The following is a 24,076-nucleotide window of genomic DNA, read 5'->3' as shown; positions in this document are numbered from 1 at the left end:
TTTCATTATCACATAAAGTTCCACTGGACAGCTGAGGTACTGTGTGAAGAATAGTGTGCATGTATGTGTGCGTGTGCAGGGAGGAGTAATAGGATGTAACCGGCAGTATTATTGGAAAATTAAGTTACTTGCAGTAGTTTTGTGAGCAGTGTTCTAAGCAGCTGTGAGCATGGAAATATATTAAGAATGAGAGCAGGTGTCATGAGTGTGAGAGATAATGAGCAGCTTAGGGCCAGTTCTGAAGAAAAGTAAGGCAAAAACAATTGTATTAGAGTTCTCTTGAGAAACAGACCCACTGGACCAATAAGATTATATGAGTATATCTATGTATATAGGATATATTATATAGATGGGAAGTCTACATATATATAAAAAGATTTATTATTTATAAAGCATTGGCTCACACAATTATGGAGGTCTCAAGATCAGCAGTTGAGTTGGAGACCCAGGAGAGCCGATGGTATAGTTCCAGGCTGAATCCAAAGGCCTGAGAACCAGGACAGCTGATGGTATAAGTTCCAGTCTGACAGCCAGCAGGCCTGAAATTCAGGAAGAGCTGATTTTTCAGTTTGAGTCTGAAGGCAGGAAATGACGAGTTGTGTTGTTGAGAATATTAAAAAGAATACATAATTTAGCATATAAAATGTGCTAAATAGGAAGGAAGTTAGTATTTATTTTCTATTAGAAATTTAACATAAAAGGCAAGGAAATCACATAAATCACATTAATCAAAAAGTTTATAATTATAAGGTGGTGGGGGGAGGGGCAGAAGCAGCAGCTCTCTAATAATTCCTAGGGCTTAAGAGAAAAGTTGAATACTAGAGCTATTGCAGTGAAGTAGTTTATCTGGAGTGTCAGGATCAACGGAAAGAAGAGAGAGAATTGGCTGAGACTTGAGCCAGACTCTCTTATTGATTCCATGATGACGGAAAGGAATATTTAAAGGGACTAGCCAGGGGTTATTTATACTACACATAAAGGCACACAGATCAAGTAAATAGGCTTCTACATTAGATGGACAGACATGAGTTAATGGGCATTTGAGTATTGTTCTGATTTATTGGTTTAATGGTCTAAAAAGATTTGCTTTGTGATATGGATGTAGGTGCTGAATTTAGATTGCTGTAATCATTACCCAAATTTCCCTCCAAATCCCACCTTTCTCCTCAGTGTATTGGCATGCTCAAGTTTTTCTCATCTAAAACAAAAAATATTTTCTGGAATCAGCATGCTCCTCTAGGCCCCACCTCACTGAACTTTAAAATAAAGAAAGAAATTATACAAGTTGTGCCCATTATTCCCTCTCTAAAGCACTGTAATCTGACCTCTCCCCACCTCACCCACAAAGAACCATCAATGACTTCAGTCCTTACCTTACCTACTTTTCCTCAGTTTTTGAGGATACAGGTAACTACTTCCTACCTGGAATTCTCTTCCCTTGGTTTCCGCCACCTCTCCTAATTGTCAGCCATTTCTCTCACTGCCCTTGTGAGTCCTTCCTCAGCTAGAGAACTTCCTCACCTTGTGCCTTCCAAACATTGTATTTTCCACTATATTTTCAATTCATTTACAACCAGCACCTGGTATGTAGTAGGTGCTGCATGAAGAATTCTTCAACTGAATTGCTTATCACTTAAGGTTATTCATCCTTGGTGTTCTATCCTTGGCCCTTTTCTCTACTAATTCTTCTTATTTTCCCTGATTGATTTTTATCCATTTCAATGGCTTTAGTTATCATGTGGATGGAGTCCCCCTTTCATACATTTTCTAGCACCTCTCCTCTTTGATAGCACTTGTCCTTGTTATGATTAAATAAAGTCTACGAATAGAAATTTACTCAAACCAAATTAAGAAAATAGAAAATTTCAAGTTCTCTGCTAAGCCATTCCACATAAGAGTAAACACAGCAGGCTTTAACTTTTAACCACTTGACAAAAATGAATACCTGTGTATAAAGCTACTGTATTAATTTGATACTTGAACATTTCTAATAAAGTTGTTTTACTTATATTTCCATTCATATGAATAAAAATTACTATATACACATATCTTTGGATTCACTTCTTATCCATGAACTACGGGCTTCAATAATTGACTTAATTCATCACAAGTTCCAAATTATTTACATATGTATAAATATGCATAAATAATTATGTGTAAATTATATATACATATACATATAGTAACATTAATTTAAAAGGTTTGGATTTGTTTTTTGGTGAGGAAGATTGGCCCTGAGCTAATATCTGTTGCCAATTTACCTCTTTTTGCTTGAGAAAGATTGTACCTCAGCTAACACCTGTGCCAATTTTCCTCTATTTTGTATGTGGGATGCTGTCACAGCATGGCTTGATGAGCTGTGTGTAGGTCCGCACCTGAGATCTGTACCTGCAGACCCTGGGCCACTGAAGCAGGGTGCACAAACTTAACCACTACAACACCAGGCTGGCCCTTGGATTTTTTTAATTGATAGTGTGCATATGTATATCTGCCCTATCAGATAGTAAACTCCACGAGAATAGGAGCCACATCTTTGTTACTCACTGTGGTATTCCTAGCAGAGTGATGTAAAATGTAAATCCAATGATATCATGCCTCTCCTACCTAAAATCCTTCTAAACATTCCTCATTAACTAGAGAAAGAAACCCAAGCTCCCTTACACGGTATGTAAGACTTAGCATGAGCCAGTCCCTATTTATCACTTCAGCTTTACTTACCCCATCCCCAATCCTCAACCATCCGTTAGGAATGAAGGGGAAATCAAGACATTCTGAGATGAGGGAAAATGAGAATTTGTCATGAGCAGATTTATTCTAAAAAAGTGGATAAGGAAGTTCTCTAACTAGAAATTTAATAATAAAAGAAAAAATATTGGAATATTAAGAAGGAAGAAAGAACACAAATACAGTCATGCATTGCTTAATGACCAGGACAAGTTCTGAGAAGTACGTCCTTAGGTGATTTTGCTGTTGTGTAAATATCATAGAGTATACCGAAGGGAACAAAATTTGCCACCCCAAAATGTGTCTCTTTAACACAGGGATTATTTTAGCTTTTTATTTTTAAGAAACAAAAGATTCAGGAAGTTTTCTTGTTACCTCCCCTTTAACTGCCTGAAAGAATTCAGATAGAAAAACCTGTCTCAGGAAGCCATCTATCACATTAGCATAACATGAACCAGGTGGTAGACAAGGAGGAACCTAGAAAAGGTGTTTGTTGGGCCCCCTCTGTGCTCTTCTGTTTCTGTGGGGCCAAACTCATTTCCCAAACGTTTGCTCCTTTTTACCTACCTGTGAATTGCTTGCCTTCCTTGTGAAGTCCCTGACTCTCCCCACCCCCAACATCTTCTTTTGTCTTTAGCTGAGAATGGTATTAAAGGTGAGGGCTTTGGCCATTTTAGCCAGTTACTCAGTTTTCCTGGATTTCTCCCACGTGTACCTGTTATCAAATTTTTGTTTGTTTTTCTCCTGTAAATCTGTCTCACGTCAATTTAATTCTTAGGCCAGTCAGAAGAATGGAGAAGGGTAGAGGAAAACTTCTTCTTCCCTACAGTACTTACACAAATCTAGATGGTATAGCCTACTACACACTTAGGCTATATGATATTAATCTTATGGGACCACTGTCATATATGCAGTCCATCATTGACCAGAATGTGGTTATGAGACATATGACAGTAAATGGAAAGGTATTCTGTGCTCATGTATTGGAATTAATAAAGAATTATTAATAAAGAATTAATATTGCTAAAATGTCTATACTACCCAAAGCAATCTACAGATTCAATGCAATCCCTATTGAAATTTTAATGGCATTTTTCACAGAACTAGAACAAATAATCCTAAAATTTTTATGGAACCACAAAAGATCCTGAATAGCCAAAGCAATCTTGAGAAAGAAGAACAATGCTGGAGGTACCATTGTCCCTGATTTCAAACCATACTACAAAGCCATAGTAATCAAAACAGGATGGTATTGGCATAAAAGCAGACACATAGATCAATGGAACAGAACTGAGAGCCCAGAAACAAACCCATACATATATGGACAATTAATTTATGACAAAAGAGCCAAGAACATACAATGGGGAAAGGACAGTCTCTTCAATAAACCGTGTTGGGAAAACTGGACAGCCACATACAAAGGAATGAAACTAGACCACTATCTTACACCATACACAAAAATAAACTCAAAATGAATTAAAGACTTGGATGGAAGACCTGTGATCATAAAACTGCTAGAAGAAAACATAGGTGATAAGTTCCTTGACATTGGTCTTAGCCCTGTTTTTGTGGATCTGACTCCAAAGGCAAGGGACAGAAAAGCAAAATTCAACAAATGGGACTACATCAAACTAAAAAACTTTTAAAACTAAAAACTTTAAACTAAAGCTTAAAACTAAAACTGTAAACTAAAAAGCTTTTACATAGCAAAGGAAACCATTATCAAAATAAAACAATCTACTAAATGAACGAAGATATGTGCAAACCATGTATCCTATAACAGGTTAGTTAACATCCAAAATATATAAAGAACTGATACAACTCAACAACAACAAAAAATCTGATTTAAAAAGGGGCAGAAGATTTGAATGGACATTTTTTCAAGAAGACATACAGATGGCCAATAGGCACATGAAAAGATCCTCAACATCACTAATCATTAGAGAAATGCAAATCAAAACCACAATGAGCATTGTTACACTGGCTACTATCAAAAAGATAAGAAATAACAAGTGTTGGAAAGGATGTAGAGAAAAGGAAACTCTCATTCACTGTTGGTGGGAATGTAAATTGGTGTAGTCATTAAAGAAAACAGTATGGAGATTCCTCAAAAACTTTAGTATAAAACTACCATATGATCCAACCATTCTACCTCTGGGTATTGATAAATAAATGGAAAACAACAGGAAATACTGGAATATACGAGGAAGCCATATGGTGTAAAACTAACTCGGCCTGACCTTGTTTTTCCGAAAGGGCCTGACGTGGCCGTTGAGCATACATTGTTATATTGCTTTAAGTATTTACTATATCACGAAGACAAGAACAATGCCTTTTAAGATAAAGAAAGATGCAACTTCCCCCACATTGGCATTTCCTTAAAGATAAGCATCTCTCCCTAGGCTAGGGATTGATTGCTGACCTGCTGTGACCACCCAGCTGCAGACCACTGCTAGCTGGTGTGTTCATCAACTGCTGTGTGAATTGCTGTCTTCTGACTGTTGTAAAAGGGACATTCCAATCATTTGTGATACATGTGCTTTGATGGTATATAATCACTCTGTACACTCCTACTTCTTTGGAGTGCTCCATTCCTTTGTGAAAGGACTCTCCCGGGCTATATGGTGCTCAGATCTGGCTCATAATAAACTCACTCCCAATTTTGATTTATAGATTGGTTATGGATTATTTGTGTCAACAGTATTTACCTGAATAATACAAAAACACTAATTCAAAAAGATATATGCACCTCTATGTTCACTATATACATCATTATATACAATCATTATATACAATATTCATCATTATATACAATAATCAAGATATGCAAACAATCTAAGTGTCCATCGATGGGTGAACTAATAAAGAGGATGTGGTATATATATAAAATAGAATATACTCAGCCATAAAAAAGAATGAAACCTTGCCATGTGTGACATGGATGGACCTTGAGGGTATGACACTTAAGTGAAATAAGTCAAAGAAAGACAAATTCCATATGATTTCATTCACATGTGGAATCTGAAAAAACAAAACAAGTGAACAAACAAAACCAAACCAAACTCATAGATAAAGAGAACAGACTGGTGGTTACGAGAGGGGAAGGGGGATGGGAGAAGAGTGAAATGGGTAAAGGGGATCAATTATATGGTAATGGATGGTAACTAGATTTTTGGTGTTGAGCACTTTGTAGTGTATACAGGTATCAAATTACAATGTCATAGACCTGAAACTTATATAATATTATATACCAATTTTACCTCAATAAAAAAAAAAGAAATCAAAAGGTCAATAATATTTTGTGACGTGAAATTCAAATTGTAATGTCCATAAAGTTTTATTGGGATGCAATCACACACACAAAAAAAGAATAAAAAAAGAAAGACTAGAGAAAGAGTAATAACCTGGTTAAATACAATAGACTTTCTGTCTCTCCCTGATTTTTCTAAATTATGTTTGATGGTTGAAGCAAAAATTATAACACTGCCTAACATGGCTCTCAATGTACATAAAAGAATTACATAAAACAATTATATTATGAGGATATGAGGGAGAGTAAAGGAAGCAAAAGGGCATAAAGTTTCTACACATTGCTTAAACTGGTAAAATGCTGACACTAGTATTGTCATAAAATATACATTGTGTGTGTGTACATATATCCACACACATACATGTATTACATATATACGTATAAATAATGTGACTGCTAGAACCACTCAAAAAATCTATACAAAGAGATATACTCATAGCCACTCGAGCTGAATCAAAATGGAATTCTAAAAAGGTTCAAGTAACCCACAGGAAGGCAAAAAAAGAAACGAGAGACATTATAAGAGAGAGTAAACAGAAAACAAACAAAAAAGGACAAGTACTAACAAATCAATAATTGCACTAAATGTAAGTGGTCTATATACACCAATTAAAAGACATATTAGCAGAGCAGATTTTAAAAAATGACCCAAATTTATGCTTTCCACAAGTAACTCATTTCAAATACAATGGTATAAGTAGGTTGAAAGTCAAAGGATGGAAAAAGATATAACATACATGCATTAACTAAAAAATTTTTTAAATGTGTGGCTATCTTAATATCAGATAAAGTAGACTTCAGTGAAGAAAATTATCAGGAACAGAGAGGAATGTTACAGAATGTCAATCTACCAAAAAGACACAGCAAACCTAAATGTGTACGTATCAAACAACACAGCTGCAAAATATGTGAAGCAAAAACTGATAGAACTGAAATGAAAAATAGACAAATGCACCAATATTGCTGGAGACTTTAACACCCCTCTCTGAAATTAATAGAACAAAAGAAGAGTAAATCGGCAATGATATAGAAGAACTCAACAACACCATCAACCAACAGAATCTAATTAACATTTATAGAAAACTCCATCTAACAAGAGAATACATTATTTTCAAGAGCCTATGAAACATATACCAAGAGTGACCATTTCCTGACCCACAAAATAAACCTCAAATGATTTAAAAGAATTGAAATCACACACTATGTTCTCTGACCACAATGAAATCAAACTAGAACTCAATAAGAAAAAGATAACATGAAAATCTCCATGCACTTGGAAACTAAATAACACACTTCTAAGCAATCTATGAATCAAAGAGAAAGTCTCAAGGGAAATTAAAAAAAAAAAAACATTGAACTGAATAAAAATGAAAATACAACATATCAAAATGTATGGGAGTAGCTAAAACAATGCTGAGAGGAAAATTCACAGCACTAAGTGCTTATACAGGCATATCTTGTTTTATTGTGCTTTGCTTCATAGCACTTTGAAGATATTACATTTTTTCCAAGATCTTCCTCCACAAAAAGATTATGCTCACTGAAGACTCAGATAATGGTTAGCATTTTTTAGCAAGTATTTTTTAATTAAAGTATGTACATTTTTTTAGACATAATGCTATTGCACACTTAATAGACTACAGTATTTAGAAACATAACTTTCATATGCACTGGGAAACCAAAAAATTCATGTGATTCACTTATCGTGATATTTGCTTTATTTTGGCAGTCTGGAACTGACCTCACAGTATGTCCAAGGTACGCATGTATTAGAAAAGAATAAAGATCTCAAATCAATAATCTAAACTCCTACATCAAGAAACTGGAAAAAGAAGAGCAAAGTAAACTCAATGTAGACAGAAAAAAGGAAATAATAACAAGCAGAAAGCTATGAAACTGAAAACAGAAACTGCAGAGAAAAACCAATGAAACAGCTTATTCTTTGAAAAGTTCAATAAAATAGAGAAATCTCTAGCAAGACTGACAAAGAATAAAAGAGAGAAGACACAAACCACTAATATCAGGAATGAAACATCAGAATCATTACAGACCTTGAAGACATCAAAAGGATAAGGGAATACTATAACAATTCTACAGATAACAATTTGATAGTGTAGATGAATGGACTAATTCCTCAAAAAACGCACATTACAACAACTTATCAAGATGAAATGCAAAAGGAAATTAAATTTATCAAAAGCATAATGAAGAATTAATACCAAAGCTATACAATTTCTTCTAGAACACAGAAGAGGAGGGAACACTTCCCAACTAATTTTATGAAGTAAGTATTACTGTGGTATCCCAGACAAAGATAGTACCAAAAAAATCCCAAAAGTACAGATCAATATCCCTTACATGTATAAATGTAAAAATTCTTTAAGAAAATTGGTGAAAATAATTCAGGAATTTATAAAAGGAATTATACACTATGACCAAGTAGGTTTATCCAGGAATGTAAGCACGGTTCAATATATGAATATCATTCAATGCAATCCATCATTTTAGCAAGCTAAAAATGAAAAATTACATGATTGTATCAATTGACACAGTAAAAACATTTGAAAATCCAACACCTATTCATGACAAAAACTCTCAGCAAACAAGGAATAGGGAAGAACTCCAACTTGATAAAGAACATCTATAAAAAACCAATAGCTAACATCATAAATGCTAAGAGACTGAATGTTTTTGCTCTAAGATGAGGAAAATGGCAAGGATGTCCACTCTTACCACTGCTATTTATCATAGTAATGGAAGCTCTAGTCAGCACACAAAGGCAAAAATATTCAATGAAAGACATATACACTGGAGAGGTAGAAATAAACTGTCTCTATTTAGAGAGGACAAGATTGTGTATGTAGACAATCCCAAGAAATCTATAAAAAATTCAGGGAAACTAGAATAGCTAACACAATTTTGAAAAATGATAATAATGTGGGAAGAATCAGTCTACCTGATTTCAAGACTTATCATGCAGCTACAGTAACATAAAGACTGATATTGGTGAAAATATTGACACATAGATCAGTGAAACAGAATATATAACTAAGAAATAGTTCCACTCAAGTAAAATCAACTGATTTTTGAGCAAAGTTCAAAAGAAATCCAATGGAGTACAGACCTTTTAACAAATAATGTTGAAAGAAATGGATATCTACAGGCAAAAAAACCCCCAAAAAAACCTTTGACAAAAAAACCCTTTGATCTAACATCATACTTCATACAAAAATTAACTAAAAATGCACCATACACTTAAATATAAAATTTAAACCTATAAAAACTTTGAGAAGAAAATATAGGAGCAAATCTTTGAGACCAGGGATTGGTCAATGAGTTCTTTTGTTGTTAGTGCAGTCAAACTGATTCCAACTCCTAGTGACCCTGTAAACAACAGAGTGGAACCCTGCCTCATTGTTTTGTGCCACCCTCTCACCTTTCGGCACTATACCAGACAATGCTCCATGCTATTCACAGGGTTTTCATGGCTAATTTTTTCTGAAGTGGGTGTCCAGGTCCTTCTCCCTAGTCATCTTAGTCTGGAAGCTCTGCTGAAACCTGTCTACTATGGGTGACTCCGCTGTATTTGAAATACCAGTGGCATAGCTTTCAGCATCACAGTAACATGCAGCCACCACAGTACGACAACTGACAGATGAGTGATGTGGTTCTCTGATGAGGAAACAAACCTGGGCTATGGTGATGTTAGGACCAAATCTTAAGCACTAGACCACCAGGGCTGGCTGAGTTCTTAGTTATGACATTAAAAGCATAGTCCATCAAACAGAAGGAGAAAGTTGATAGATTGAATTTCATCAAAATAAAAACATTTTCCTCTGCGAAAGACCCTGTTAAAAGGATGAAAACACAAGCAACAGGCTGGAAGAAAATATTTGCAAATAAAATCTCATATAGGATTCATATCTACAATATATAAAGAACTCTCAAAACTCATCAGTAAAAAATCAAATGATCCAATTAAAAGAAAGGCCAAAGACAATGAAATATTTCACCAAAAAGAATATACATACGGCAAATAAACACACTAAGAATGTTTAGCATCATTAGTTATTATCACAATGCAAAATTAAGACCACAATGAAATATCATTACCCATCTATTAGAATGGCTAATATAAAGTGATAACACCAAATGCTTGAGAGGATGCAGAGTCACTGAATCACCCATACATTGCTAGCAGGAATTATTTGGCAGAATCTTAAAAAGCTAAATACAAGACAGTGACCCCATCTGACCAGGGAACTCAGTGGGCAGTTCTGCCTGATTCAAGACTCCAAACAATGTGGCCTTGGACCCTGTTTTGCCACCTCAGCCAGGCAAGAAAGCTACTTCCGAGTGCTGTCTACTGCTGAGTGCAATGCCCAGTCTTGTTAGCCAGAAAGTCTGGCTAGAGCACCCAGGAGACTGAGTAGCCTAACAGTACTTGTGTGGAATACCAAGCCAGAGACTGCCCAGCTGATGACTCCATCTAGTCAGGGAGCTTGATGCACAGTTTTGCCTGATTTGGGTTCCTGGCAAGCAAGCCATACTGGCTGTGGAGCCTGTTGTACAGCCCTGCCCAGGCTGGGAAGCAAATTTGAAGCCCTGACTAGGGCTGAATATTCCTCCTGTCGTGCCCATGATGAAGCCTAACCAAAATACCTGGGCAGCTGCATAACACAGTCTACATCCATGCTGACACCTCCACTCAAGCAGAGAGCCAAGCCAGCGGTCTGTCCATCTGCAGAGCAAAGCTGGTGATACTGTCTGAGCTGGGAGCTTGGTGGGCAGCTTTTCTGTTTTCAGGTTCCCAGCAATCAAACCTAACAACTCCGAAGCACATTCTATGGTTCCACTCAGGCAAAGAAGCAAATTTGCAGGCCTGCCTAACTGCTGAGTATAGCACCAGTCCCATTTGACTAGGGACATTGACCAGAGAATCAGAGCAACTAAAGAGCCCATCCTACAATTGTACTTGGGCAGAGAACCAAGGGAGTAGTTTTATCCAAATGTTCCCAGATGGTGGTACCCACCCTGAACTCAGTTCAGTCAGTGGCCTTACCCAAAGAGAAACCTCAATATCAAGCCCCACCTGCCCAAGGATGCTACCAGCTGACCTGTCCTGAACCCCAAGCTGAGCTTACTGGTGAAAGACTGTCTCTGAAGAAGTCAACTTGTAAAGTATGGAAGAGGAGACCACTTACTCAAATGCATAGATACCAATGCAAAGAATCAAAGATCAGAAAGAATCAGGTAAACATTATACCAGCAAAGGAAAGCAATAGCTGTAATAACTGAACCTAAAGAAATGGAGAACTATGAACTCTCTGCAAAGAATTCAGAATAATGCCCTTGAAGTTTATAGTAAACTACATGAAAACACAGACAACTAAATGAAATTAGGGAAAAAAAAATGCATGAACAAAATGAGAAGTTCAACAAAGAAATAGAAACTGTTAAAGAAAAAAACAATAGAAATCCTAGAGTTCAAGAATACAATGACTGACCTGAAGGGAGAGCTTCAACACCAGACTTGATCAAGCAGATGGAAGAATCAGTGAACTAGAAGATAGGTCATTTGAAATTATTCAGTTAGAGAAGCAAAAAGAATGAAAAAGAGTGAAGAAAGACTACAGGACTCATGGGACACCATCAATAGAACAATACATGCATTATGGGAATCCCAAAAGGAGAAGAGAAAGAAAAAGGAACAGAAAGTGTTTTTAAAGCACTAATGGTTGAAAACTTTCCAAACCTGGGGAAAGAAATGGACATCCAGAGTCATGAGGCCCAAAGGACCCCAAATAAGTTGAAATCAAAAAGGGCTACACAGAGATACATTATAATTAAATTTCCAAAAGTCAAAGACAAAGGAAGAATTTGGCAAGCAAGAGGAGAACACCACATCATAAAGAATAACCTACCCCCATGAAATTAGGAAAAATTAGACTAAATTAGATCCATTAAGACGATGGGTAGATTTCTCAACAGAAATTTTGCAGGCCAGGAGAGAATAGGTTGATATAATCAATATATTAAAAGAAAAATCCTGTCAACTAAGAATACTATACCTAGCAAAGCTGTCCTTCACAAATGAGTAAAAGATGATGATTTTCCTGAACAAACAAAAGCTGAGAGAATTCAGTATTAGTATTCCTGCCTTACAAGAAATACTAAAGGGAGTCCTTCAAGCAGAAATAAAAGGATGCTGATTAATATTATAAGAGCATATGAATGTAAGTGTAAAACAGGTAATGGTACATATCTAGTAAAAGTCAGATTCTCTAGTATTGCAACGATGGTATACAATTCAGTTACAACTCTAGTTTAAAAGTTAAAAAAACAAATGTATTAAAAAATAACCATAGGGGCTGGCCCAGTGGCACAGAGGTTAAGTTCTCAGGTTCCACTTCAGCAGCCCAGGGTTCACCGGTTCAGATCCCAGGTGCGGACATGGCACCGCTTGGCACGCCATGCTGTGGTAGGCGTCCCACATATAAAGTAGAGGAAGATGGGCATGGATGTTAGCTTAGGACCAGTCTTCCTCAGCAAAAAGAGGAAGACTGGCAGCAGGTGTTAGCTCAGGGCTAATATTCCTCAAAATAAATAAATAAATGAATGAATGAATGAATGAATAAAAATAACGTTAACTACAGTAATTTGTTATTGGATCCACAATATAAAATACACGTAAACTGGAACATCAATAACCCAAAATGCAAGAAAGGAGAGGTAAAAATGTAAGACTTATGTATGTTATCAAAATTAAGTTGTTATCAGCTTAAAATAGATTGCTATAAATATAAGATATTTTATGTAAGCCTCATGGTAACCACAAAGGAAAAACCTGTAGTAGTCACATAAAAGATTATGATAAAGTGGTCAAAGAATACTGCTACAAAAAGTCATCAAAAAATGAAGAAGACAGCAAGATACAACAGAAGGAACCAGAGATCTACAAAATGGTCAAAACACACTTAAAATTGCAACAGTAAGTCCTTACCAATTAATAATTCCTTTAAACATAAATGGATTAAATTCTCCAATTAAAAGACATAGAATGGCTGAATGGATTAAAAAACAAGATCCAATGATACGCTGCCTACAGGAGACTCACTTTAGTTTTAAAGACACACGTAAACTCAGAGTGAAGAAATAGCAAAAGATATTTCAAGCAAAGGGTACCCAAAAGAAAGCAGAGGTAACTACAGTTATACTGGACAAAATAGACTTTAAGCTACAAATGGCCAAAAGAGACAAAGCAGATCATTATATAACGATAACGGGGTCAATCGATCAAGAAAATACAACAATTGTAAATATTTATGCACCCGACATCAGAGCACCTAATATATAAAACAAATACTAACAGAATTAGTAATAAACAGTAATACAGTAATAATTAAGGACTTTAATACCCCACTCTCAACAATGGATTGATCATTCAGACAGAGAATCAACAAGGAAACATAAGATTTGAACAACATTATAGACCACATGGACCTAACAGGCAGATACAGAACATTACATCCAACAACAGCAGAATATTCATTATTCTCAAGTGCACACAGAACATATTCTGGGATAAAGTATATGTTAAGCCACAAAACAAGTCTTACCATAAGAAGACTGAAATCACACCAACTATGTTTTCTGGCCACAATCTTATAAAACTAGAAATCAATAACAGGTGGAAAACTGGAAAATAGGCAAATATTTGAAAATTATACAACACACTTATGAATAACCAATGTATTAGAAAAAGGAAATAAAAAAGTATCTTTAGATAAACAAAAATGGAAACACAACATACCAAAACCTATGAGATGAGCAAAAGCAGTTCTAAGAGAGAAGTTCATAGCAATAAACACATACATCAAGAAAAAAGAAAGACCTTAAATAAACAATCTAATTTTACATCTCAAGGAACTACAAAAAGAAGTACAGGATAAGCCCAAAGTTAGCAGAAGTAAGAAAATAATAAAGATTAGAGCAGGAATAAATGAAATAGAAAACAAGAAAACAATAGAAAGATGGATAAAACTAAGAGTTGATTCTTTGAAAAGATATAGAAAATTGACAAACTTTTACCTAGACTAACCAAGGAAAGAAAGGACACAAATAAATAAAATTATAAATGAAAGAAGAAACATTACAATTGATACTACAGGTACCAAATGTCCTAAGAAACTACTATGAACAATTATACACTAAATGGACAAACTAGGAGAAATAGATAAATTCCTAGAAATATACCTCTTAAGTATGAATAATGAAGAAATAGGAAATATGAACAGACCAATTACTATGAGATTGAATCAGTAATCAAAAACCTCCTGATGAAGAAAAGCCCAGGAGCAGATGGATTCATAGGTAAATTTTACCACACATTTGAAGCAGAATTAAGGCCAACACTTCTGAAACTCTTACAGGAAAATAAAGAGAAAGGAACACTCCCAAACTCACTTTATAAGGTCAGCATTACTGTGATACCAAAGCCAGAGAGGGCCACAGCAAAAAAAGATAACTACAGGCCAATATACCTTGTGAATATAGCTGCAAAATTCTCAACAAAATACTGGCAAACTGAATTCAACAGCACATTAGAAGGATCATACACCATGATCAAGTGGGATTCATTCCTGGGATGCAAGGAAAGTTCAATATACACAAATCAAAAAATGTTATTAAACATATTAATAGAAAAATAAAAATCATATGATCATCTTGATAGATGCAGAAAAAGCATTTGACAAAATTTAACATCCATTCACGATAAAAACTCTCAACAAATTGGGCATAGAAGGAAAGTAACTAAACATAATAAAGGCCATATATGACAAGCCCACCGTCAAACTCAATGGTGAAAACTATAAGACGTTGATGAAAGAAATTGAAGACACAAATAAATGGAAAGATACCTTATGTTCATAAATTGGAAGAATTAATATTTTTAAAATGTCCATACTCCCCAAAGCCAACTGTAGATTCAATGTAATCCTTATTAAGATTCCCAAGGCATTTTTAACAGAAATAGTAAAACAATCCTAAAATTTGTATGCAACTATCACAGAGACCGAATAGCCAAAGCAATCCTGAGAAGGAAGAACAAAGCTACACATATCACATTTCCTGATCTTAAACTATATTAGAAAGCTATAGTAATCAAAGCAGTAAGATACCGGCATAAAAACAGACACACAGACAAATGGAACAGAATCGAGATCCCAGAAGCAAACTCACACATATACAATCAACTAACATTTGACAAAGAAGCCACGAATACTCAATGGAGAAAAGACAGTTTCTTCAGTAAATGGTGCTGGGAAAATAGGATATTCACATGCAAAGGAATGAAACTAGACCCCTGTCTCACATCACTCACAAAGAATTAACTTGAAATCAACTCAAGACACAAATGTAAGACCTGAAACCACAAAAATCTTAGAAGAAAAATAGGGAATGATCTCCTCGACACTGGTATTAGAAATAATATTTTGGATATGACATCTAAAGCACAAGCAACAAAATAAAAAATAAACAAGTGGGATTACATCAACGTAAAAAGCTTCTGCACAGTAAAAGAAAATTAAAAAACTGAAAAGTCAACCTATGGAATAGAAGAAAATATTCTCACAGCACACATCTGATAAAGTGTTAATACCCAACATAATTAAAGAGCTCATACAACTCAATAGCAAAAAACTCGAAATAATCCAATAAAAAAATGGGCAAAGAGGGGCCAGCCCCATGGCCTGGTAGTTAAGTCTGGCACACTCTTCTTCGGCAGCCCAGGTTTGGGTCCCACGTGTGTATTATACCACTTGTCAGTGGCCATGTTGTGGTGGTGACCAACATACAAAATAGAGGAAGACTGGTACAGGTGTTAGCTCAGGGCCAATCTTCCTCAAGTAAAAAGAGGAAGATTGGCAATGGATGTTAGCTCAAGGCAAAGCTTCCTTGGAGGAAAATAAAAAGGCAAAGGACATTAACATACATTTTTCCAAAGAAGATATTCAAATGACCAACAGGTATGTGAAAAGGTGCTCAACATCACTAATCATCAGGAAAATGCTAATCAAAACCATGACAGATTACCTCACAACTGTCAGCATGGCTACTGTCAAAAAGACAAGAGATAAAAGTGCTGTTAGGGATGTGGGGAAAAGGGAATCCTTGTACACTTTTGTATGAATTGTAAATTGGTACAGCTAATATAGAAAACAGTATCAAGGTTCCTCAAAAAATTAAAAATAGATCTACCATATGACCCAAGAATTCAACTTCTGAGTATATAGCCAGAGGAAACTAAATCGCTATCCTGAAGAGATTATCTGCACCCCCATGTTCATTACAGCATTATTTACAATAGCCAAAACACTGAAACAACTTAAATGTTCAGGGATGGGTGAATGGCTAAAGAAAATGTGATATATATACAAATATATATATGATATATATGTGTGTGCATATATATATATACATATGTGCGTATGTGAGTGTATACACACACAGTGGACCATTACTAAGCCATAAAAAATGAATCCATTTTTTGTCGCCATTTCCAACAACATGAATGGATCTTGAGGGCATTACGCTAAGTAAAATAAGTTAGATAAAGACAAATACTGTATGATCTCACTTATATGTGGAATCTAAAATAAAACCAAACTCATAGAAACAGAGAACAAATTGGTGTTTGCCAGAGGTGGGGGTGCTGGGCAGGGGAACTGAGTGAAGGTGATCAAAAAGGTACAAACTTCCACTTATAAGATAAGTAAGTTCTGGAGATACAATGTACAGCACGATGATTATAGTTAACAATATTGCATTATATATTTGAAAGTTGCTAAGAAAGCTGATCTTAGAAGTTTTCATCAGAAGAAAAAAATTATAATTATGTGAGGTGATGGATGTTAACTAAACTTATTATGGTAATCATTTTGCAATATACACATATATCAAATCATTATGCTGTACACCTAAAATTAACACAATGTTATATCAATTATATTTCAATAAAACTGGAAAAAAAAGCTAAACACACACCATATTATCCAATAATCACGCATCTCAGCATTTCCCCTAGAGAAATAAAAACATGTACTCACATAAACTTGTACATGATTTTTCACAGCATCTTTATTTACATAGTCAAAAACTGTACACAACCAAAATGTTGCTCAATAGATGAATGAGTTTACAAACTGTGGTACACCCATATCATGGAATACTACTCACTGTTAAAAAGGAACAAACTACTGATATACATGACAACTTAGATGGATTTCAAGGACATTATGTTGAGGGAAAAAAGCCAGTCTCAAAGGGTTACATACTGTATAATTCCATTTCTGTAACATTCTTGAAATGACAAAATTATAGACATGGAAAACAGATCAGTGGTTTCCAGGGATTGAGGACTGTGGCATGGGTGGCCAGGGGTGGTGGAGAGAGGTGGGTATGCAAAAGGGAGACATTTGTAGCCATCTATAGGAACTCGTAATTCGGTAGTTACAGGAATCTACACATGGGATAAAATGACACAGAACTATAAACACACAATGTACAATGCCAAATTCCTAGTTCTGATTTTGGACAAAACTTATGTAAGATGTAACCATTGGGGTAACTGGGCAAAGGATACATGCGATCTCTCTATACTACCTTTGTAACTTCCTGTATAACTATAATTACTTCAAAATAAAAATTAAAAGAAAAAGACGATGAAACAAATTCAATTCAGAAACTATCTTGTCATTCCAATTTTCTTCTTATTCATTTCATTTTTGGTATGAGGCACTTCCTCAATCTTTTAAAATAAGTTGAATTTACAACAAAATAGCTAAAAGGTACTCAAACCTGAGGCTTTCAAAAGGATAAAAACTATATTTCTGCATAGTGGCATAGGTCTTGAAACCCCAACAACAAACATTTTTTAACTTCATTGTCATCAAAAACATTATGCAATTTAGATCTTGTGTTGTATTAAGTCAATTACTGAGGCTCATTGTTCATGAGTAAGAGTTGAATCATATCAAATCACTATGTTGTACACCTGAAACCAACATGTCAATAATATCTCAATAAAAAAAGAACTAAACCCAATGATGTAAGCAAAAAGTAAATCTTATTTCTATAAATAGTAACAAAAGCAAACTTTACCAGAAATGTTCACATATTCTCAAATAAGTATTCTCAAATATATTAGGATCATACAAAGCTATTCACTTTATAAAGTTTGTTAAAAGATAAAGCCTGGGCTGGCTCTGTGGTCAAATGGTTAAGTCCACGCGCTCTGCTTCCATGGCCCAGAGTTTAACTGGTTCAGATCATGGGCGCAGACCTAGCACTGCTCATCAAGCCATGCTGAGGCGGCGTCCCATATTGCAGAACTAGAAAGACCTACAACTAGAATATACAACTATGTACTGGGGGCTTTGGGGAGAAGAAGAAGAAAAGAAAAAAGAAGATTGGTGACAGATGTTAGCTCAGGGCCAATCTTAAAAAAAAAAAGATAAAGCCTGCCACGTATATTCTACACAGAATGACAAATCCAAGAAGCTAAAATTTTCCATTTCTTAAATCTAGCTTGAGTAAATCTCCACTTGTATTAGTGTATTTTGCAAATAACAAAGAACTTGGTATTCGGAGCTGAAGAAACAGTCATAAACGGTTCATCACTTACTAGTGACTCCTACTGACGCTCTCTAAGGCTTTGGCTTTCTCATCTGCAAAGTGCAACACACCTATTACATTGTACTGTTGTGATGGTTAAATGATATCACGAATATTAAATTAACATTGTCAAGTGGTATATAAATATTAATGGTTAAAATCAATAACATACACTTAGCCAGTAACATTATTATTAATCGTTAAACAACTCTTAAAACGATCTGCAAAGGAATTATTTTTTCCAAGTATTCTGCAAATTCAATATCATATTTCACTAATTTTAAGACACACTATATTTTCTCACACTTAACATGTCTGAAATTGATGGGTATCTTATAATTGCTTTTGGTCAGGAAGCAGGCATGACCTATTTGTCATTGCATATGTATGTGCATCAAAATGGGAAGAATGGGTATTAGCATCTTGGAAGAAAACCCTGGAAACAATAACGGACATTCATTTAAGAAATGACATGTCACTAATGCTCTTAGTAACAGAAAATGATATTATGTGGAAAAACATGGACGCCAAGACTCTGAGTTGAAAGAGAATTAGAACAGTCAGATCCTGAATGTGAAGAAGTTTTAAAATAACTTCAGCTAATTAATTTTGCTTATATTTTTCTTTTTATGTGTGTTCAAGGGTGATACGATTCTTTTTAAAATGGGCTTTCCATAAGTATGGAAAAATCCAAGTGATAAAGAGTCGTATCATAGTTAAAAATGGCATTGCTTTCTTTCTTAGTAACATATAAAACAATGGTGTATTTTATAAGACTGTATCTCAGCTTCAATGAAACACCTTCCTGCTCAAAATAGTGAATTGATTTTCAAAACTGTTCTCTTGTTCTTTCTTTTAATGTCTTTCACTAAAATTTGACTTAAATAATTAAATCAATAAAAGTACAAGAATCAAGCCTAAGAACCAAGTCTTTGATATAAAGTAATGACAAAAAAGCATACACCCCTTTATAGAAATGGAATATTAAACTAAAGCCCTACTCTCACTGATCTGGGCTTTGATTTCATCAGGTCTTCCCGTGATATCAGTTTGGTCACTGATATTTCAATATAGGGTATCATTTCTGGTCTATTCTACTCAATATTTATTATAGAGTGCTAACTCTATGCCAGGTACTGAATTAGGCACTAGAGAGCATAGAGAATAAAGACAGAAATGAGCCCTGCTGTCTTGGTGTTTAGTATTTAGTGAGGAAGACTAACAAATTATAAGTCGTTAGAAATACTGTGAAGAAACAACTGGGAAATGGAAATAAAAATGAAGACGGGGAGCATCCAACCTCAGATAATAACAATGGTAACAGTGAATACTTATACGATGCTTCCTATGTGCCAGGTTCTGTACTCCATGCTTTAACTACTTTTAATCCTCAGAACAACTGTATAAAATAGATACTATTATTGTCTCCATTTTATAGAAAGGGAAAAAGAGGCTTCAAGAATTTAACCAATTTGCCCAAAGTCACATAGCAAGTAAGCAGGGAGCTGGGATGTAAACTCAGACAGTCTGGCTTCAGAGCCTCTGCTCTCGTCCCCTACAGTAATAGGGGCCTTTCTGAGAAGGTGTCAGTTACGTTGACACCTAAATGTAAGAAGGTAAGAGGTTGGTGGGAGAAATCATGTATAAAGCCCTCAAGTGGGAGAGGAGGGTCCTTCAGTTTTAGGAAATGAAAGAAAGTCAGCATCACTGGAGCATAGTTAAAAAGAGTGTCAGGAGATTGGGCTGCAGAAGGCCAGTGCTGCCTCATGCAGGATCCTCTAGGCCACAGGAGCTGGAATGCTATTCTAAGTGCAATAGGAACCACTGAAGACTTTAAACTGGACAGTGATGTGATCTGATTTTTTTAAAATATCTTTCTGACTGATGTGTGAAGAATGAATTGAAAGAAGGTAAGAGAAATAGAGTCTAAGTCTTTCATTAATTCACCAAATAAAATTAATGGAGTAGCTATTATCGTGGTAGGAACTACTCTAGATACTGGGCATAGAGCCAAAAACAAGACAAACAAGCTCCTCCATTCTGGAGGACATTTCAGAGTGGTGACTACACACACAAAACCACCCTCTTTCGTACAGCAACAATTTCTCCCACTCTACTGGACACTGCATACAAACCTAATATCTCCCATATTTGAAGAAACGAAAATCTATCCTTTGACCTTTTATTCCCCTCCAGCTACCATCCCACTTTTCTACTCCCTAACCAAGAAAAACTTCTTTAAGAAACAGTCTAGAGTAGCTTCACCTCCAGTTATCATCTCAACCCACTACAATCAAGTTCCTCTCTTTTACCCTCCTAAAACTGCTCATGTCAATGTCACCACACTACCTAGTCTTGCAGTCAAATGCTAACTTCTCTCTCCTCGTCTTATTTAATCTCTCAGGAGTAATTCACACAATCAACTAGGTCTCCCTTCTTTTCTGTGCCACAACACTCTTCAGGTTTCCTATTTTGCTCGCCTTTCCTTCTCAGTCTAACTAGGAAGCCATACTGCATGTAATTAAAGGCATGGACTTCTAGACTTAGCTCTGAAGACAGGTTGATACAGGAATGCTCACAGCATGGAGGGCAGGCACAGGAAGAGAATGCTCCCCTTCTCGTGAGGCTAGAAAACTAATCAGTATTTCAGGTGAGAAATGATGGTGATTTCAACTAGAGTATTAACAAGGCAGACAGAGAGAAATAGGTGGATTTTTTGCTCTATTTTAGAAGTAGAACCAATAGAACTTTGGAATAGATTAAAGAATTGACAGAAAAGGGGAATCAAGATTTCTTCTTTGGGTAATTGGTAGAATTATAGAGTTATTTACTAAAGTCTTGGAAAGGAAATTTTGCAATGGAATCAAGTCTAAGTTGTGACCCAATAAAAAGCTAATGAACATTACCTAAAAAAAAATCACCAAACCTTAGAGATGCTCTCATTTGGTGCCTTTGCATTGAAACTGGTACCTAGGAGAGGTTATGTGATTGACCCAAAATCACACAGATAATCGGAGGTAGAACTCCAAATAGAACACGGGTCTCTCAGAATCCTACTAAGAAGCCACAGAACAGGAACTGGCAAGACGATTATTGCTCAAATTTGCTGAGCCTCTACCATTTTAGTCTTCTTTCTCCCCTGACCAATGCAATAAAAAATACCATAATAAAATTTGGGGGTTTATTGAATATAGTTAGGCAAGTTATTAACTGCATACTTCATATTTCCTTAAGGAAAAAGTGAGGAGTAAAGGTAGACAGAATAGAAATATCAGTGTTAACTTGTGAAAAGAGTAAACTCTACTGTAAAACATTTACTGATGTATACTATTTGTAAAAGGTAAGGTATACGTGAAATTCCCCCTCAAGTAAATGCCAAATGAATTACACAGATGACATATATTTTTTTAAAGTACTCTGCGATAGTCCTTAAGAAAAGGTAAGGTTTGAGCTAAGCCTTGAATGACAAGTAAGAATTTAAAAAAAGATAGGAAAGGGGCTTAAACAAACCTATAAAGAGTGCCCACTAGGGTACTAGGCTCGGAGTTGGGAGTAGGGAGTGACGAAAGTGAGCTTTTAGGTTGGTTGTGCAGAGAAATTCTCTTTGGTATGACATTTGAGCTGAGACCTGAATGACACAGAGGAACAAGGAATGTGATGACGGGAGAAGAGAACATTCTAGGCAGAGAGAACAAGTACAATTAACCACTACGTTACCTGACTGTATACTAGGCTCTATAGATTGAATACACAGAGCTTAGTTCAATTGTAAAAGAACGGACTAAGAATTCCTAAACCCGAATTTAAATAATTCCACAAATTCTGGTTCTGATCTCAGTTTCTACATCAGTAATAATTATTGCACAGAAGAACACGAGCTAATGTACACAGAAGTTTTTCAGAAACAGAAAAATAATATACTGAAACTCTAAAAAAACAGTTCAAAAAGACAAGAATGGAAAAGTTATAATATGATGCCTAGATATATAAAATTAAAAGTGGAGAACGAGTTATGATCATTACTGACATGGGCATTAATAGATACCTTATACCTTACACATCTTTACATTTTCTCTAGCAGCTTTTTTGCACGTTTTATCTGCCTTGCTAGATTGTAAGCTCTCTGCAGGTCATAAGCAGATCTTAAATATGGCACCTGACGCAGGGTTTTAGTGAGTATTAGCTAAGTAGATATATGAAGACAGTGATTCATTTCACAGCACTTTGAGAATTTGTGTGTTCAAAATCTCATCTACTTGCAAAGGACTGGAGGGGGCTCATGATATCATGAAAAGCTAATGGAAACAAGTATAGATAAAAACAGAATAGAACCCATTTTAAAGGGTATGGAAATAATCCCCAGGTAAACTGTGTTGGCCTTAGTTGACATTTCCTGACAGCCAAAGGAAGAAGGGAATCGGCATTTAATCTACCACAAAGTTAGGAATTCACATTCATCTGCAGAGACCAACTTTGCCCTGGGCCAAAACCCGCAATGGGCTTTGATCACGAGGGCTTTCACAGAAGAGTCACCCACCGTCTAGGTAGAACTGTGGAAACAGAGACTCAGGACGGCCCTTGATAAAGTCTAAGATAAATGAGCAAAGGCACAGAGTAACTCTGAAGGGCTGCTGAAGTTATTTACTTGGTTCTGCTGCTTTTACAGCAAGGACCTCTGATATGATGGAAACACTGGTGCCTCCACAACAGAACCCTCTTCCTAAAACTGCAATAGACTTGGCAACAGCAACACAGCACCTGGGTCACTTGACGGCCGCAGTAAAGGATCAGCAGCATTAGCCCAGCTGCTGGCTGCCAGCCTCGGATTCAGGCGGGGCCCGCACCCGCACTGGAGGCAGTCTCTTGGCCAGGCCCTCGGAGGCAAGTTTCAGGGTGGGCAGCTGTTAGGGATGGGGAGCGTCCTGGGTTGAGGGGGGCTTCGGCAGAAGGAGCTGGGAGAGGAGGGAGGAAGGCAACTCAGGGCCACCGTACAGCACAACTCCAGGGGGCATCATGCAGTCCCCTCCCAGCCGCGGATCCTGTCCCGCCCATGAACAAGAAGGAGCGGCAGAGGGACCTGAAGCCACGGGAATTTTCTCCCGTGTGGGTCATGGGGGCCGACCTGGGCCCCCAGGAATAAGGTGCTACTATCCCACTCCTCCAGACCCCAAAGCTCACCCACCTGCAACTGCAGTCTCCGAATCTCCACCCCAGTCTCTCGGCCTCCAGAGGACTGACTGCGATTGGCCTGCACCGCTGTCCCGTTAGCGCTCCTCCAAGTGTGACTGGCGTAACTCTCCGGCTCTCGGCCTTGGTCCCACCCTTCGCTCCCTCCGAAGCCCCGCCCCACGTGACGACTCACGC

At 36.4% G+C, this 24,076-nt stretch overlaps 1 protein-coding gene across 4 annotated transcripts in view; it reads right to left on the bottom strand.

Moving 5' to 3' along the window:
• Positions 1-24,033, bottom strand: part of KBTBD3 (kelch repeat and BTB domain containing 3) — a 38,168-nt gene extending 14,135 nt beyond the window's left edge. Inside the window, exons 1-2 of one of the 4 annotated variants that reach the window (XM_014851340.3) lie at positions 23,895-24,025; positions 405-539 (exon numbers count right to left, since the gene is read on the bottom strand). The gene's annotated coding sequence lies outside the window, so the exon portion shown is untranslated. Of the gene's footprint in view, positions 1-404; positions 576-23,470 lie in introns of all 4 variants that reach the window. The other 3 variants (XM_070490359.1, XM_014851339.3, XM_070490360.1) reach the window with 3 other exon arrangements.
• Between the last annotated feature and the right edge of the window lie 43 nt (positions 24,034-24,076).

The sequence above is a fragment of the Equus asinus genome, chromosome 20, assembly GCF_041296235.1.
Source record: "Equus asinus isolate D_3611 breed Donkey chromosome 20, EquAss-T2T_v2, whole genome shotgun sequence".
Taxonomy (NCBI): domain Eukaryota; kingdom Metazoa; phylum Chordata; class Mammalia; order Perissodactyla; family Equidae; genus Equus; species Equus asinus.
This window is presented reverse-complemented; position numbering and strand designations above follow the sequence as displayed.